The sequence below is a fragment of the Triticum aestivum genome, chromosome 7B (assembly GCF_018294505.1).
Source record: "Triticum aestivum cultivar Chinese Spring chromosome 7B, IWGSC CS RefSeq v2.1, whole genome shotgun sequence".
In the NCBI taxonomy this organism is placed as follows: domain Eukaryota; kingdom Viridiplantae; phylum Streptophyta; class Magnoliopsida; order Poales; family Poaceae; genus Triticum; species Triticum aestivum.
Window position 1 is genome coordinate 79925061 of NC_057813.1, and position 14392 is coordinate 79939452.

Below are 14392 nucleotides of genomic sequence, written 5' to 3' on the forward strand. Positions count from 1 at the left end.
GTTTCAGGTTCATAGAGAAGATACTGATTTCTATATATGATTTAGCCAATTGAAATTCACACTGCACTGTGCCTGTCTCACTGAAGTTGTTAGTTACTTGGTCTGAAAAAATGACAGTATTGACATGTTATAAATAGTTTGTTTGTGTTTCTGTTTATTTTGTTACATTTTGCAGGGATAAAGTGAAGAAAAAGAAGAAAAGATTACTAGAAGATTAGCTTTAGGTTTTTTTTATTTCCTTGCAATTTTCCTTTTATTGGAAACTTGTAAAGACATTGTAATATTCTTACTATAATAAAAATTGGAGACTAATATGATGAATTGTATTCGGAGACTAATATGATGAATTGTATTCAAAGACTAATCTTCTATTGTATTTGATGAATTTGTTGTTGATGTGTGCTGTCTATATTTTGTCAAATTATACATTTTGTAACCTGTGCAAAAAACAGAAAATAAAAAATAAAAAAACCTAATATTCATACTAATGGCGCATCACATGACAGTGCGCCATTAGTATGACAAAGCATACTAATGGCGCATCACTGGACAGTGCGCCATTAGTAAGCCGCTGTTACTAATGGCGCATCTCGTGGTCGTGCGCCATTAGTATGCCAAAGCACCTGGGTATACATGGCCCCTAGGAGGCATACTAATGGCGCACCGTGGCCTATACTAATGGCGCACCAGTGGTGCGCCATTAGTATACCAGATACTAATGGCGCACCACTGGTGCGCCATTAGTAAAAATTACTAATGGCGTGCTAGTAATGGCGCACCAGTGATGCGCCATTAATGGCCAAATTAGGTGCGCCATTAGTAGCGGTTTTTGTAGTAGTGTGACCCGGGGCTGGGGCGAGATCGCTCGGGTCTGCCGATCGGAGGGTGCCCTCGTGATCCACCTGGATTAGGATGGCACCTCCCTGATGCTCTTCAAGATCTTCGACGAGGAAGGACGTCGGCTGGGGTGCTACCGAGAGGCAGCGGCCGGAGCTCCGGAGCGGCGAGCACCAGGCCTGCCGCCCGCTCTTCCAGCAGCTCCTCTGGTGGCAGCGGGCGTGGCGGAGGGTCCAGCGAATCTTCCGGACTCTTCCTGACTCCGGCAACGAGCGATGACAGCTATGAGCCCCCGAGCTCGCGCCGTGTCCGAAGCAGGGCCGGCGCGGCTGATCTAGATGGGGTTGGCGCTGGCCTCACGTGGCCCACTGTTGATGATGGCGTCTGCCATCGCGGTGCGTGTAGTTAGGACTCCTTAGGATTCACGTCTTTTGTCCCTGCGAGGAATCGAAGTACCACCCCACGGGGGTATGTAAGGCGCTGGCCATGTCTTTTGTGAATATATATCCTTATTATGAATTGATGCGATATGCTGGTCCTATCCCGGCTCGGCTCCCCTTTCTTTCCTCACGAGGGCTTGGTGCTCTACGCTGACAGGTCCCGGTCCCCAGGCAAGCTTCAGCCGTCGCTGGTATGCCAGGTCGCGATGCCGTGGTCAAGGCCAGGAGGTGAGCGGCCTGAGGTCCAGTAAGAGCCCCTGAGTCACGATGCTTAGGAGGTCCCCTTTAGCGCTCAAGCATCCTCCGCAGGGCAAGAAAGGTAGGCAGCATCGTCGTGGCAGAGCTGCTATAGCCAAGGGTTTAGCGCTGAGTCAAATCAGTCTTGGTGTGACTTATCTTGTTGGTTTGGAGTACCTTTCAGTGAAGCACCGCGCCTGCGTGGCGGCAGCTGAGGCGCTGCTGGGTCAGGTCTTCGCGAGCTCCTTCCCTCTCCCCCACACTTTCCTTCATGCTCTACGTCCTCAGGTCCCAGCCCTTGAGCGAGCTCAGCCGCCGCTGGTATGATAGGTCGCGATGCCGTGGATCAAGGCCAGGGGGTGAGGGCTGGAGAGCCAGTAAGAGCCCATGAGTTGCGATGCTCAGGCGCCCCCCTTTTAACGTGCAAGCGGATTGTGCCGGAGAGAAGGAGAGGAGGCTCACATCGTGCCCAGCGTTGCTCCCGGAGTGGGTCCTGCATACCAATAACGAGAGAAAGCAAGGTCTGCTGTCGCGGTTGCCAGCCAACCATTGGTCGCTCCAAGGGAGTGATTGAGGCACTAAGGTGCCGGTGAGGTGGCGCCTCGCGGGGCTGCCGCGGCCAGAGCTCGACCACCCAGATTTATTAGCGTTGCAGGGACGGACCCGTGCGCAAGTGTCGTGCCAGAGCGAGCGGCTCCAAAGGTAGGTGTCAATCGAATTGGCAATTAGGTCAAGCACATTAAATATGAAGGAGCGAATCCATTTAGATAGACGCATAGAAAGGCAAATGCCTCTGGGCCAGGCCCAAGTGGCTTGGGGATAATGCAGCCCGAGGGGCTCCCCGAACAAAGTAACCTAAAGGCGTAAAAAAAGGGACACATGCCGCATGGACTGACCCACGCGGCCTGGGAATGATGCAGCCCTGGGGGCGCTCCCAGCTGAAAACGAAACTCGAACGATGTCACCTGATGATGTTGGAGATGAAGGGATGCTGAAGTAGCTGACGACACGCGCTGCGGAGACCGTCCCTCACGAGCCCCCAGGTCCAGGAGCCTCGGGGGGCCCCAGAGGCACATGCGGCTCCTCGAGGACCATCTCCGTCTCCGCCAGGACGGCGGAATGCCTGACCTCCCGAGCCTCCAGAATACTCCTCATAAGACGCTGACGTGTGGCCGCCGCGTTCGGCAGGCCAAAGGGCATGCGAACATAGTTGTGGGGTCGACCGTCGCAACGTCCCACATGCGAGGGCCAGAAGCGCTCCTGAGAGGCGGCCCAGTTGAGCCCTGGTACGTCGATGCAGACGCGCAACCCACCATCCTCGCCTGGATGGGGAGCTACAGCGGGTAAGTGGCAGCTGCCACTCATGACTCTTGACTCCTGCGGCTCCTGAATGATCTCGCTGATGAACTCCCGAGGGTTTGGCCCTCCTTGCCTTGTTCCTTCCCGAGGGAAACATGCTTTGAAACACGCCTCCAAGTGGTGCCTGAGCGCCTCCCTCGTGATCTTGGCAAAGTCGATGGCCCTCCAGGAGAGAGCCCCCGAGCCTTGCCCGAGGAGGGCGCCGGGCGCGCCTTCCTATGCGACAGAAGGAGGCGCCCCTTGAACGGTCGCGGATCCTGAAGGGCCTGCCTCCCGAGAGTTCGGACCAGGTGATGCCTTCTTCTTCTTAGGGACTGCCTCGGGAAGTCTTTCGCTGTTGTGCTGTGGGTCTTCGATTGCCATGGCTTGGAAAGCACGCTCAAGGGAACACACCGCATCCCTCTCCTCACAAGGCACTGTGATGACTCCATTGCTTCCTGGCATCTTGAGGACATTGTAGCCATGACGAGTCACTGCCATGAACTTGGCCAGGGATGGATACCCGAGGATGGCATTGTATGGCAGGCAAATGTGGGCGAAGTCGAAGTCAATGAGCTCGGTTCGGTAGTTGTCGTGCTGCCCAAAGGTGACAGGAAGGCGAACTTGCCCTATCGGAACGGTAGAACCATCAGTGACTTTTGAGAAAGGCTTGGTTGGCTGAAGCTGATTGTATGGCACTTGGAGATTGTTGAATGTCTCGACGGACAGGACGTTAAGTCCCGCTCCGCCATCGATGAGGGTCCTGGTGACTTGCACATTGCTGATGATTGGGGAGCAAAGCATCGAGAGGACTCCGGTCGTGGCTGCGCACTTGAGCTTATCCACTGAGCTGAATGTGATAGCGCACGCTGACCTCCTGAGAGGGCACGTGGCCTCAAGCCTGGGGAGGACTGCATTCACCTCGCGAGCAAACTGTTTGAAGATGCGCTGAGAGGCTGGGGCCTGAGCGCCGCCCAAGATGCAAGCAATTGCACGCGGCTCCTGGAAGCCCCCAGCCCCTTCGTCCCGATGATGGTCTTCATTCCTCCTCAGCTGAGGTGGCAGAGGAGGGAGGCCTACGTTGCCTTGAGGGCGATCCTCACGAGGCTGATCCCTCCAGCCTCCCTCGCGAGGCTAGTCTTGCCAGCGGTCCTCGCGAGGTCGGTCACGCCACCCTTGGCGAGGGCCACGGTCTTCCCATCATCCTCCACCTCTTCCTCCTCCTCGGCCATAGCCCCGGTCGTTGCGCTCGGGGCGTCGGCCGGCACGCACATCTCACACAGCCCTGAGCTCTTGGCATTCATTGGTGTTGTGGGTGTGGAGGTAGTGGTACACGCAGTACCGGCTGCCCTTGGATGACTCAGGTTGGTCCCTGCCTCGCTTGGTGTCCGGCTCTGCTGCAAGCACAGCAGCCTCCTTGCGCTTCACGTCCTTGACCTTGGGCTTCTTCTCTTCTGGATCAGCAGACGGGAGCTCGAGGAGGGAGAGGCGCCCTTCCTCAGCCCTGGCGCACTTGGTCGCCAAGTTGAACAGCTCTAGGGATGTGCACAGGTCTTCATGGATTGCTAGCTCCTCTTTAATCTTGATGTCACGCACGCCGTCGGAGAAGGCTGAGATGATGGCCTCCTCAGTCACCCTGGGGATCTTGAGGCGAGCGTTGTTGAAGCGCTGGATGTACTTTTGCAGGGTCTCTCCTGGCTGTTGCTTGATGCGGCGTAGGTCACTCATGGCCGCGGGCCGGTCGCGAGTGCCCTAGAAGTTGGCGATGAAGCGAGTGCGCATCTCATCCCAGGAGGAAATCGTGCCAAGAGCCAGGTTTAGAAGCCAGGTGCGGGCAGCGTCCTTGAGCGCCATGGGAAACCAGTTCGCCATGACCTTCTCGTCCCCGTTGGCGGCTTCGATGCCCAGCTCGTAGAGCTGTAGGAACTCCGTAGGGTCAGCCGTGCCGTCGTAGCGCGGGGGCAGATCTGGCTTGAACTTGCCCGGCCAGGCCACGCTGCGCAGCTCGGCGGTGAAGGCACGACAGCCTGCAGTGGCCACTGGAGGCCTTTGGTGGCGAAGGGCTTGATCTTGGAAGTCTCCGCGCACCGCCGACAGGAGCAGCGCAGGATATTGGCACGCTGGAGCAGGAGCGCGGTCATGACGTGTCGGTGCGGGGAGCACACGGGAAGCTTCTTGAGGACGAGGGATCTCTTGGCAGCTCTTCTCTTGCTGTGCTGGTGCTGGACGGAGCGGGTCCCGTCCAGGGACCGCGTGCCTTGGGGCCAGGGCGCCTCCTTGAGGGGGAGGCGGCTGAGGCTCCTCCGGAGCTATGTTGCCCGCGCAGGGCGGGGCGCGGTGTAGCGAGAGGGATGGTGCAGGGGAGCCCCCTGTGGCGCTGACGAGCTCGGTGATGCGGGCAAGCCACTCCTCGTAGAGGTCGTCGACGGGATGGTAGTGTAGGTGCTCTCGTGCCAGGAGCAGCGCGGCGTGCGCGTCCGTAGGAGTGTGACGGGCGTGCGACAACGAGCCTACTGGAGTTAGCGACGAGGTGGCGGTGCGGCCTTCCCGCCGCACCGAGGGATGCAGAGACGACAACTGCTGCTCGTTCCCCGCCAGACCGGTGGCGGCGTGGGCGGAAGGCAACGGGGAACAGCGGGGAGGCCCTCTGACGGGGGCCATCTGGGCGACATGGGCAACGAGAGCAGCCCGACGCTCGGCACGGGCTCCACAAGCATCAGACATGGATACGACGGATGGCGAAACACAATACAGCAGAAGGCGCGATTCCACCGCACCCCTACCTGGCACGCAAAATGTTGGAATTTGGGTTCCGGCAGACCCTTAAGGTTCGAACTCTGGGGTGCGCATGGAGATCACTCCCCCTACCGGCTCACATCTCGTCGCCTCGCAAAGGATCTAGGCAACACGAAGAACAACACAAGGGACGCGAGGTTTATACTGGTTCAGGCCACCATGGTGGTGTAATACCCTACTCCAGTGTGTGTGGTGTGTGGATTGCCTCAGGGGCAGGTGATGAACAATACAATGGAAGAACAGCCTCGCGAGGGATGTTCTAGCGGAGGTGATGCCTCTTGGGAATGATTGAATCCAGGTCCCTTTCTACTGTGGTGGCTAGCCCTATTTATAGAGCGAGGCCCTGGTCCTCTTCCCAAATATTGAGCGGGAAGGGCACCAACAATTGGCCATTTTGAAGGGGAACATCTAGTACACTTATCCTGACTAAAGTTTGTCCTTGCCTACCAAAGACTCTGACGATGACGCCTTCCTGGGCTCCACGATGACCTCCATCCTGCAGTTCTGCTGGTCTTGGTCTCGTTGCACCGAAATGGTAGCCTTTGCTTGGTACCTTGGCCTGCGCTTTCCCCTTTGCACCAAAGAGGAAACAAGGATGTTGCGTAGGCCGGCGCCCGCCTGGCTTCGGTCGTCATGGCTTGCGTCATGGGCACCTCGTGAGGTACCCCGCCTTGATCTCTCCGCCTCCTCGCGAGCCAGCCTGATGAGGCTGCGTCTGAGGAAGCTTCCTGTCGTTCGCCCCGCAAGGCTTGGCCCTTCGCGAGGGTCTTGAGCTTGTGTTGATGAAGATGGGCTGTACTGGGCCACTCCTTGAGCCACGCTGCAGGCCGCAGGCAGGCAAGTCTGGGTACCCCCGTTCCCAGAACACCGACAATGGCACCGGGCGAAGGTGGTGGTGTGGAGAGAGGAGGAAAACCTTGAGATGGAAAATGGTGGTGTGGGCACGAATTCTTGGTGTGTTCATGGTATGAAACTTTCGTGGTAATGGTAGAACTCAAACTGCTAGAGTTTTCCAAATTCAGGGGATGTCAGCCAAGCGTCCACCATGCCGAGTATGGACAGCAGGTAGCGTGTCAGGATGCAGAGGTGTTGAACAGGGCCCTGCTGGTGAGAGGAGACGATGGCTCTGAGGAGATCAAATTCAGGAAGGACAGATATCTGACGACAGTCGAGATTGAGCGGCGCGGTGTGCCATAGAGGGCGCCACCGAGTTGAGACGACTTGTTTGCGGTAGCAATCCTTGGTAGGGAGAAGCGAGATGATTTCCTCAAGGATGACGTCCGGGAGATCGCTGATGCGGTCCACCAGAGATTCTATCGCTTCCTCAGATCTGGGTGGGTGGGGGGGGGGGGGGCTCGCCGCTTCTCCCCATGCAGCTGGGTGCGGGATCTACAGCCGGCGTTGCCGCTGGCGGGAGCCTCATCTTCTTGGCGCTCGGGCCAGCCGACTCCATTTTCCTTGTGGGCGTAGCACCGAGTTCATGGGTTTGAGCAGAGTAGCCAGAGACAAGCCTAGTGGCAATGCGAGTGGGGAAGAAGGAGGGATTGGGATTTCTGTAGGAGTGGAAGAAGAGGAGCAGGCATTTTCTGTACGAGTGAGGAAGAAGGTGAGTGGAGGTTTTCTGGACGAGTGAGGAAGATGGGGAGCGGGGGGGGGATTGGGGGGAGACGGAAGCGGGAGAGTGAGCTGGAGTATATGTGGAAGTGAGGAGGAAGGAGGGTTTTTCTGGGATCGCCCCCTCTTCAAGAAATATGGGCTTCTCCTCGCAAAAAACAAAAACAAATGGGCTTTAAGATGGATAGGCTTTTGTATCGGCCCAGTCAGCTGCCGTGTTTCGTACTGGAGGGCCTTGTGCTAGAGGCAGCCCGAGACACTCTCCAGCTTTTTACCCATTCGAAAGAAAAAAAGAGATGCCTCCAGCTTATAGCTACTATCGGTAACCTTGTTCAACTTGGCATCCACCAAATTAGAGGATGTGGTACTGGATGCGGACACTCACATTACACTAAGCTTCATAAGACACGGTATGCATACTAACATTCAGAAGAACAAAAGTTTAGCATGTTTATGCATCTCAATGATTCACCATACTATAACCAATACAAAGCTGTGAGAAGGTGTGGAAATAAAGAAAATCTGTCGATGCTTCTCTAAGCAAAGGGCCTCCCTGCGCACGCATTAATTTCCTGGGCATGCTTGTTTGTTCTCAATGTTGCGAGCACTTTGAGCATGTTGGCAACTCCACAGCTAGCTAGCTACCTCATCTTACAGTTGATGCTGACACATTTGCAAGAAACACATGAGGCAATAGAGATGACTCAACATGAGTCCATATTGTGTAGTTCCCCTGAAATCAACTTCATTGTCCTGAATATGAAAAGATAGGAAAACAATAGCCATACTTAAACGGTGTTGCAAAACAGTAGCACATATCAATAGCTCGATATGACAAAACACGATCATCTGGACGAAGGGGATACTGACCTGCCTGAGGAAGAGTATATATAATTTCAAAAGTCCTTAGTTGATTTCCACCTTCGGCTACACTTCTTGTTGTTTTGGGGCTGGTTGGACTGGAAGTTCTTCTCGTGTACCATGTGGGCACTAGAAGCTCCCTCAGTGCCCCGGGCATGTGTGTCTTTTGCTCTCTCCTTCTCTTCAAAATCAAGAGCGCTAATGATATCCGAAATGGAAAACTCATGTCTCTTGTTTTTTAGAGAAGTAGCAAAATTGTTCCACGAAGGTGGAAGCTTGGCAATGATGGTCCCAATAACAAATTTGTCCGGCAACACACACTTAAAGTACTCAAGTTCTTTAGCGAGTGACTATTATCATGCTCACACAAATGCTAGAATAGATCACATTAAAAAGTGGTGCAACTCACACTCACCTACTCACACCACACTTAGACTCGCCACAGTGGGAGTAACTTCGACAGTAACATCGAGTCCAACTCAGCAAATTTGCTTATGTGGCAATGAGTTAATGAGGAGAGAGATAGTTTGAGTAACTTAGCTAGTTACTGTAACATCACATTTCCCAATGCAATATGAGTCTATAACCTAATAAATGAAGCTTTGCATGTTACCATACTTATGTTACTACCCACAATGGAGATAGTAACATAGTCTAGGGATATGTGTATGTTACTAGTGTATGTTACTTTCCATTGTGGCTAGTCTTAGAGCATGGTTAATAGTATAGCCAACATCCGACTATATAAAGTTGACACATCATCTAGAACCAACCTAATAGCCTGCTAGTACAATAGCTAGTCCCTTTAGTATAATACTATATCATTAATAATGGCCCCACCTTTTGTCTCACAAAGTATGTTGAAGCTCCTGCTACAACCGGCTACGAGTTTACAACCCTCTTCTGTTCTCTCTCCTTCAACTAAGCACAAATACTATATTTAAATCCTTATAACATGCTTATGTCATCTAATTGTAGTACTTTCTCTAAAGTTACTCTCCACTGTGTAGTTTGAAATGTTGGGCATGCAGCGGGCGGTGCCCTCGGTCGGCGCATCGCTTCAACAGCGGAAGCAGTTAGAGGTCGTGTCGCCCTGACTTGCTATCAATGTGGAGCGGCGGGCTCAGCTAGCGCCGGGCAGGAAGCACGCGCGGGAGGGGGGAGGGGTTTTTGTTGGGCCAAGAAGGTGAGAAGCCAACTTGGGATCGGTCCGGATGGGGAAATAACATGCTCTCCCATACTCACTAGTAGTTTCATGCATATGACACTAGTCTATGTTACTACTCCATCCTTTCCGGTTTATAGAGATGTTTAGAGTAATATAGTAATATGTTACAGTATAAGTTACTCCCCACTATGACCAGCCTTGGCCTCTCCCAGTGCTCCACCATGTATAGCTGCTAAGCCTGCCACGTAGGCATAAAATATGATGTGGCAAGTTAATTAAGAAGAGAGAGACTAATTTGGTGACCCCAGGAAGAAATGGTGGAAAGACAGTTTTGAGTTTATAGCTAATTCAATGAATCAAGCTTAGCAACAACAAACTAAGCACCTACGCATTGGAGACTTGAGTTGCTAAGCCATTTAATGGACTTAGCACCTCATTTAAACACATTTTCATTGGAAGAGGTCCTAATTCCATACGGTATCATAATATGATACTCAACTCTCTCTTTCTTCATTTAATTCTATGCCACCTCATCAAATTTGCCTACTACTAGTTGGCTTGCATGATACTACTTATAATACTCCCATTACAACCAGCCTGGTAGAATTAAAATACTCCCTCCATTCCCTTATACAAGGCCACAATGAGAAATACATTTTGCATCTATACAAGGCCACTAACAGTACCTGAGGCAAAAATTAAAGATGTTTTCTCGTACTACCAACTTGTTTAATACTTGTATGCATGTAGTCATAATGCCACTGTGCTACTTCCTTCTCGTTCCTTCTTTGCATGCATGCGGACGTATTAATGATACCGGTTAACAAAAAGAAAATTTGACTGGCAGAAGAAGAATCATGCAAGACACCGGTATTAATGATACCGGTTAACGAAAAGAAAAGGTACCAAGGGAATGGGATACAATCGACGGCAGCCTCCTGTGTTCTACTTGTCCTCGATGATGGCGGTGGGCAGGGACGTGATGCCCGTAACCTCGTCGACATCCGTGTAGCCGCATCACCTCGTCGACATTCGCGGCGGCTTCTTTCGCTTCCTGCATGTCGCGGCTACGAGCGCGTCGACAGCGGATGGCGCAGTCGCAGACACTGGAGGCGATGTACGACGCGGCGGTGTCGAGGGCAGCGATGCCCGTGCCACCGTGCTCCCCGACAAGTCGGCATGGAGCAAGTCAGCACTCTTCCTCGAGCTGTATTGGAGAGGCCAGCTACGGAACCACGTGCTGGCTTAGTGCGGCAACTGCCTCCGACAGGCTAGGCGAGGTAGGTGGAGAAGCAAGTTGCCTCGCTCGTAACTGCCGGGCTCGGTGGGCCACCCAGACGGCTTTTATGCCTGAGAACTGCTCTTCCTACTCGTCGAATGCCGCCAAAAGAGTGGACAAAATGGTGGAAGGAGGAGCTTGGCCGCCGTCCTGCTCCTGAACGGACGTGTGTGGCCGGAGTTGGTTTCTTGCATTCCACGCGGATTTAAATGTAGGTTTTTGAATGTGGCGAGGAGGCGGGTACAGCTGGGAGTGTAGCGGGCGGCGCCCTGGGCCGGCACGCCGCTTCAAATGGTGGGCGTAGTGAGAGGTCGCATCTGCCCTGACCCCCTTTACCGTGGACCTTGACAGTGTACGTCACCTTTGTGTCCAGATCTGAGATGCCACGTGTACCAGATGAATGACTCCAAGCTCGACCACCGTGATGCAAGAGGTGCAAGCCAAGGAATACTATTGGAGACACCCCCCTCAGACTAGCCACAATGGGTAGTAACATACTCATGTTACTAGTCTATGTTACTACCTCTATAGTAACACATGTGTGGTAACATGCAACACTTCATTTATTAGGCTATAGACACATCTTGCCTTGATATGTGTGATATTACTAATTACCTCTCTTTCTTCATTTATTGCTTGCCACATCATCTACTTTATCTAGACATGTGTGATGTTACTACCTATGTTACTCCCACTATGGGTAGTCTCATAATTTTCCTTGTCATCATCTGAGTCCTAGAAGATCTCACCCACATCATCATTAGGCATGCAGCTGCCTTGATAGACAACATGCGCAGAAGAGTAGAGGCAACTGGGGACACACCACGTCGTGGGCACTCCGTATGTGCTCGTGTGCGTGCAACGTGCGTGCTTTTCCATCGGTGCTAGCTCTAAGGCCGAGGCTGCGGTCGTCTTCATCTCTGACTAGTCGTTGAGCAACAATGACAAAGAGGTGCTGCAAGAGATGCGTAGGCGCCGTTGTGTGCGAGCTTCGACGTAGCATGACGAATTGGACGTTGCCGCAGATGGCGCACGCCTCCATGCAGCCGAGTGTGTGCGCATTCATGTGTTATTCACATGCATTCTGCGGCCGAGTGTGTGTGCATGCATGTGTTGTGTACGTGCGTTGTGTGCTCCATGTTGTGCGCGTATGTGCATGAGTTGGATCAGCATGAGTTAGTGCGTTGGCGTGTGTACATGTGTGGCTTCTTGTGTGGTTATCAATATAAACTATAAAAACATCTTCAACTTAGCATCCTGATGTATCGTCTCTAGTGGTTAGCGAAGAGTTCATGTTCTTTTAGTTGTTTATAGGTGGGCAGGCGGCAAAAAATAGGGGAAATGCCCAAGGTTCCTTGCAGACGCTCCACCGCGAGGTTCCTTGCTCCTTCTCGGTCATCGGGAATCTATGTTCTTTAACTCTTTTTTTACATGAGCTTTGTTCATCCTTTTGCCAACACGCGAGACATCTAGCATCAAGGTGCATGTGTCATGCAAGAAAATGGAGATAATCAGATAAGCAGTGCATAAGTGAGTCGTGCACTTCGATGGCACCTACTATGCAATATTTTTTCTCCTCGATGGCACGTGAATAGTGCATGTACTCAACGGCGGAGCACGGGATGGTAGCCATGACATGGTCAGCCCTTTTTTGGAGAGAGTACGTTAAATAACTTTGATGTGTCCCATCAACTCGCAGAATGACAAGAAGCAGTGCGTCAGCGAGTCATGCACTTCGATGGCACCTACTACGCAATATTTTTTCTCCTCGATCGCACATGAATAGTGCACGCACTCAACGACGGAGCACAGGATGGTAGCCATGACATGGTCAACCCTTTTTTGGTGAGAGTACATACTAAATAACTTTGATGTGTCCCGTTAACTCGCGGAATGACGAGAAGCTTGCTTACTACACCTTATCCCTCGCCAACGCGTGCGCGGTGGCTCGTAGCATGAGGAGAAAATTTTGCTTACAAGTGATGGACGTGTAGCAGTTCATTTGGTGTCAGATTGCCAGAAGTACTTATGTAGTACCATCATTATTGTTCGACTTCCGTCAGAGGCGAAGAGCCAAGCGCAAGGGCACCTACTAACCTTAGGCTGGGCATAGTGGGAGTAACATAAGTAGGGGTACCTCCTTTTTATTCTAGAAACAACCACACACGAATATTGGATGGTAGCAGCACAGCAACTGAATCAAAAATCAAAACCAACCAATAAACTACTACTACTGGTGAGCGCTTGCTAGTATGTATCATGTACTCCGTATGTCCATGTATATAGGGCTTAATGCGTTTTCTGAGGCTAACTTTGGCCCTCTTTGGATCCATGGGTTAGAGTTAGTTTGAGCTAGTTGGGGCTCAAATAGCCCTAAAGTATCCAAGCATGAGGGTTAAATTGGAGCAAGTTGCATGAACCCACCAAAAAAAACTATCCCACCCAAGAGGTGCTAATTGGAGATAGTTCTCATTGGGCCCACTGAAAACTCACTTTTCTGTCTCCATCAAGTGCATTTATTATCAATCTAACCCTATCACCCAAACACCTCTTTGGCTACAGTTAGTTCAGGGTTAGTCATGAGTTAGTCTAACCTCTAGTTGAGTTAGAGTATCCAAACAGGAGCAGTATAGGACATGCAACTTGCTCAAAGCATACAGTCAAATTCGTATGTGAAAGGACCTACTTTTTTAAAACAAAACGTGAAAGGATCTTTGAATGATATAATTTTCAAATTATATAAAATCTTATCAATTGTCAAAGTCATCCTCGAAGAATACATTAGGCCCTATATAAAATCTTATCAATAGTCAAAACCAAGTGTTCTAAACGAGTTCAAAATAAGAAACTGGACCCAGTCATGACACGGCACGCCTGTCTCGTTTGGTCCGTCGATCAAAGCACTTCCTCTTCTTGGCATAACAATAGAGCACATCATTTTTTTTAAATGCTCTCGGCATGTCGCTAACATGTGATGAGTTAACCGACCTTAATAGACGGCAAAAACGCCAGCCTGCCGCACTTTGAGAGAGACGAGGAGCGAGAAGTAATACGGCTGCTAGATTACTAGAGCTAGGTGTCACACGGAAGCCAAGAAATATGGTGATAGCATGGGTTAGCCATGTAGTATGATATAACTACATTGGGTTGTCGTGTTTCGTACACTTCTAGTCCACTATGGAGATGATTGGTTGATTTTATATCACTGAATAATATAAAATATAATGAGTGCAGACGCTCCACCACGAGGTTCCTTGCTCCTTCTCGGTCGTCAGGAATCTATGTTCTTCCACTATTTTTTTTGACATGAGCTTTGTTCATCCTTTTGCCAACACGCGAGACATCTAGCATCAAGGTGCACGTGTCATGCAAGAAAATGGAGATAATCAGATAAGCAGTGCTTAAGTGAGTCATGCACTTCGATGGCACCTACTGTGCAATATTTTTTCTCCTTGATGGCATGTGAATAGTGCACGTACTCAACGACGGAGCACGGGATGGTAGCCATGACATGGTCAGCCCTTTTTTGGAGAGAGTGCGTACTAAATAACTTTGATGTGTTATGTCAACTCGTAGAATGACGAGAAGCTTGCTTACTACACCTTCTCCCTCGCCAACGCGGCACGGTGGCTCGCAGCACAAGGAGAAACTTTTGCTTACAAGTGGTGGGCGTGCAGCAGTTCATTGTGGGAGTAACATAGGTACTTTAGGCACGAGGAGAAACTTTTTCTTACAAGCGGTGGATGCGCATGCATGCTCCAATTTAACTCTCATGTTTGGATACTTTAGGGCTATTTGAGCCCCAACTAGCTCAAACTAAAT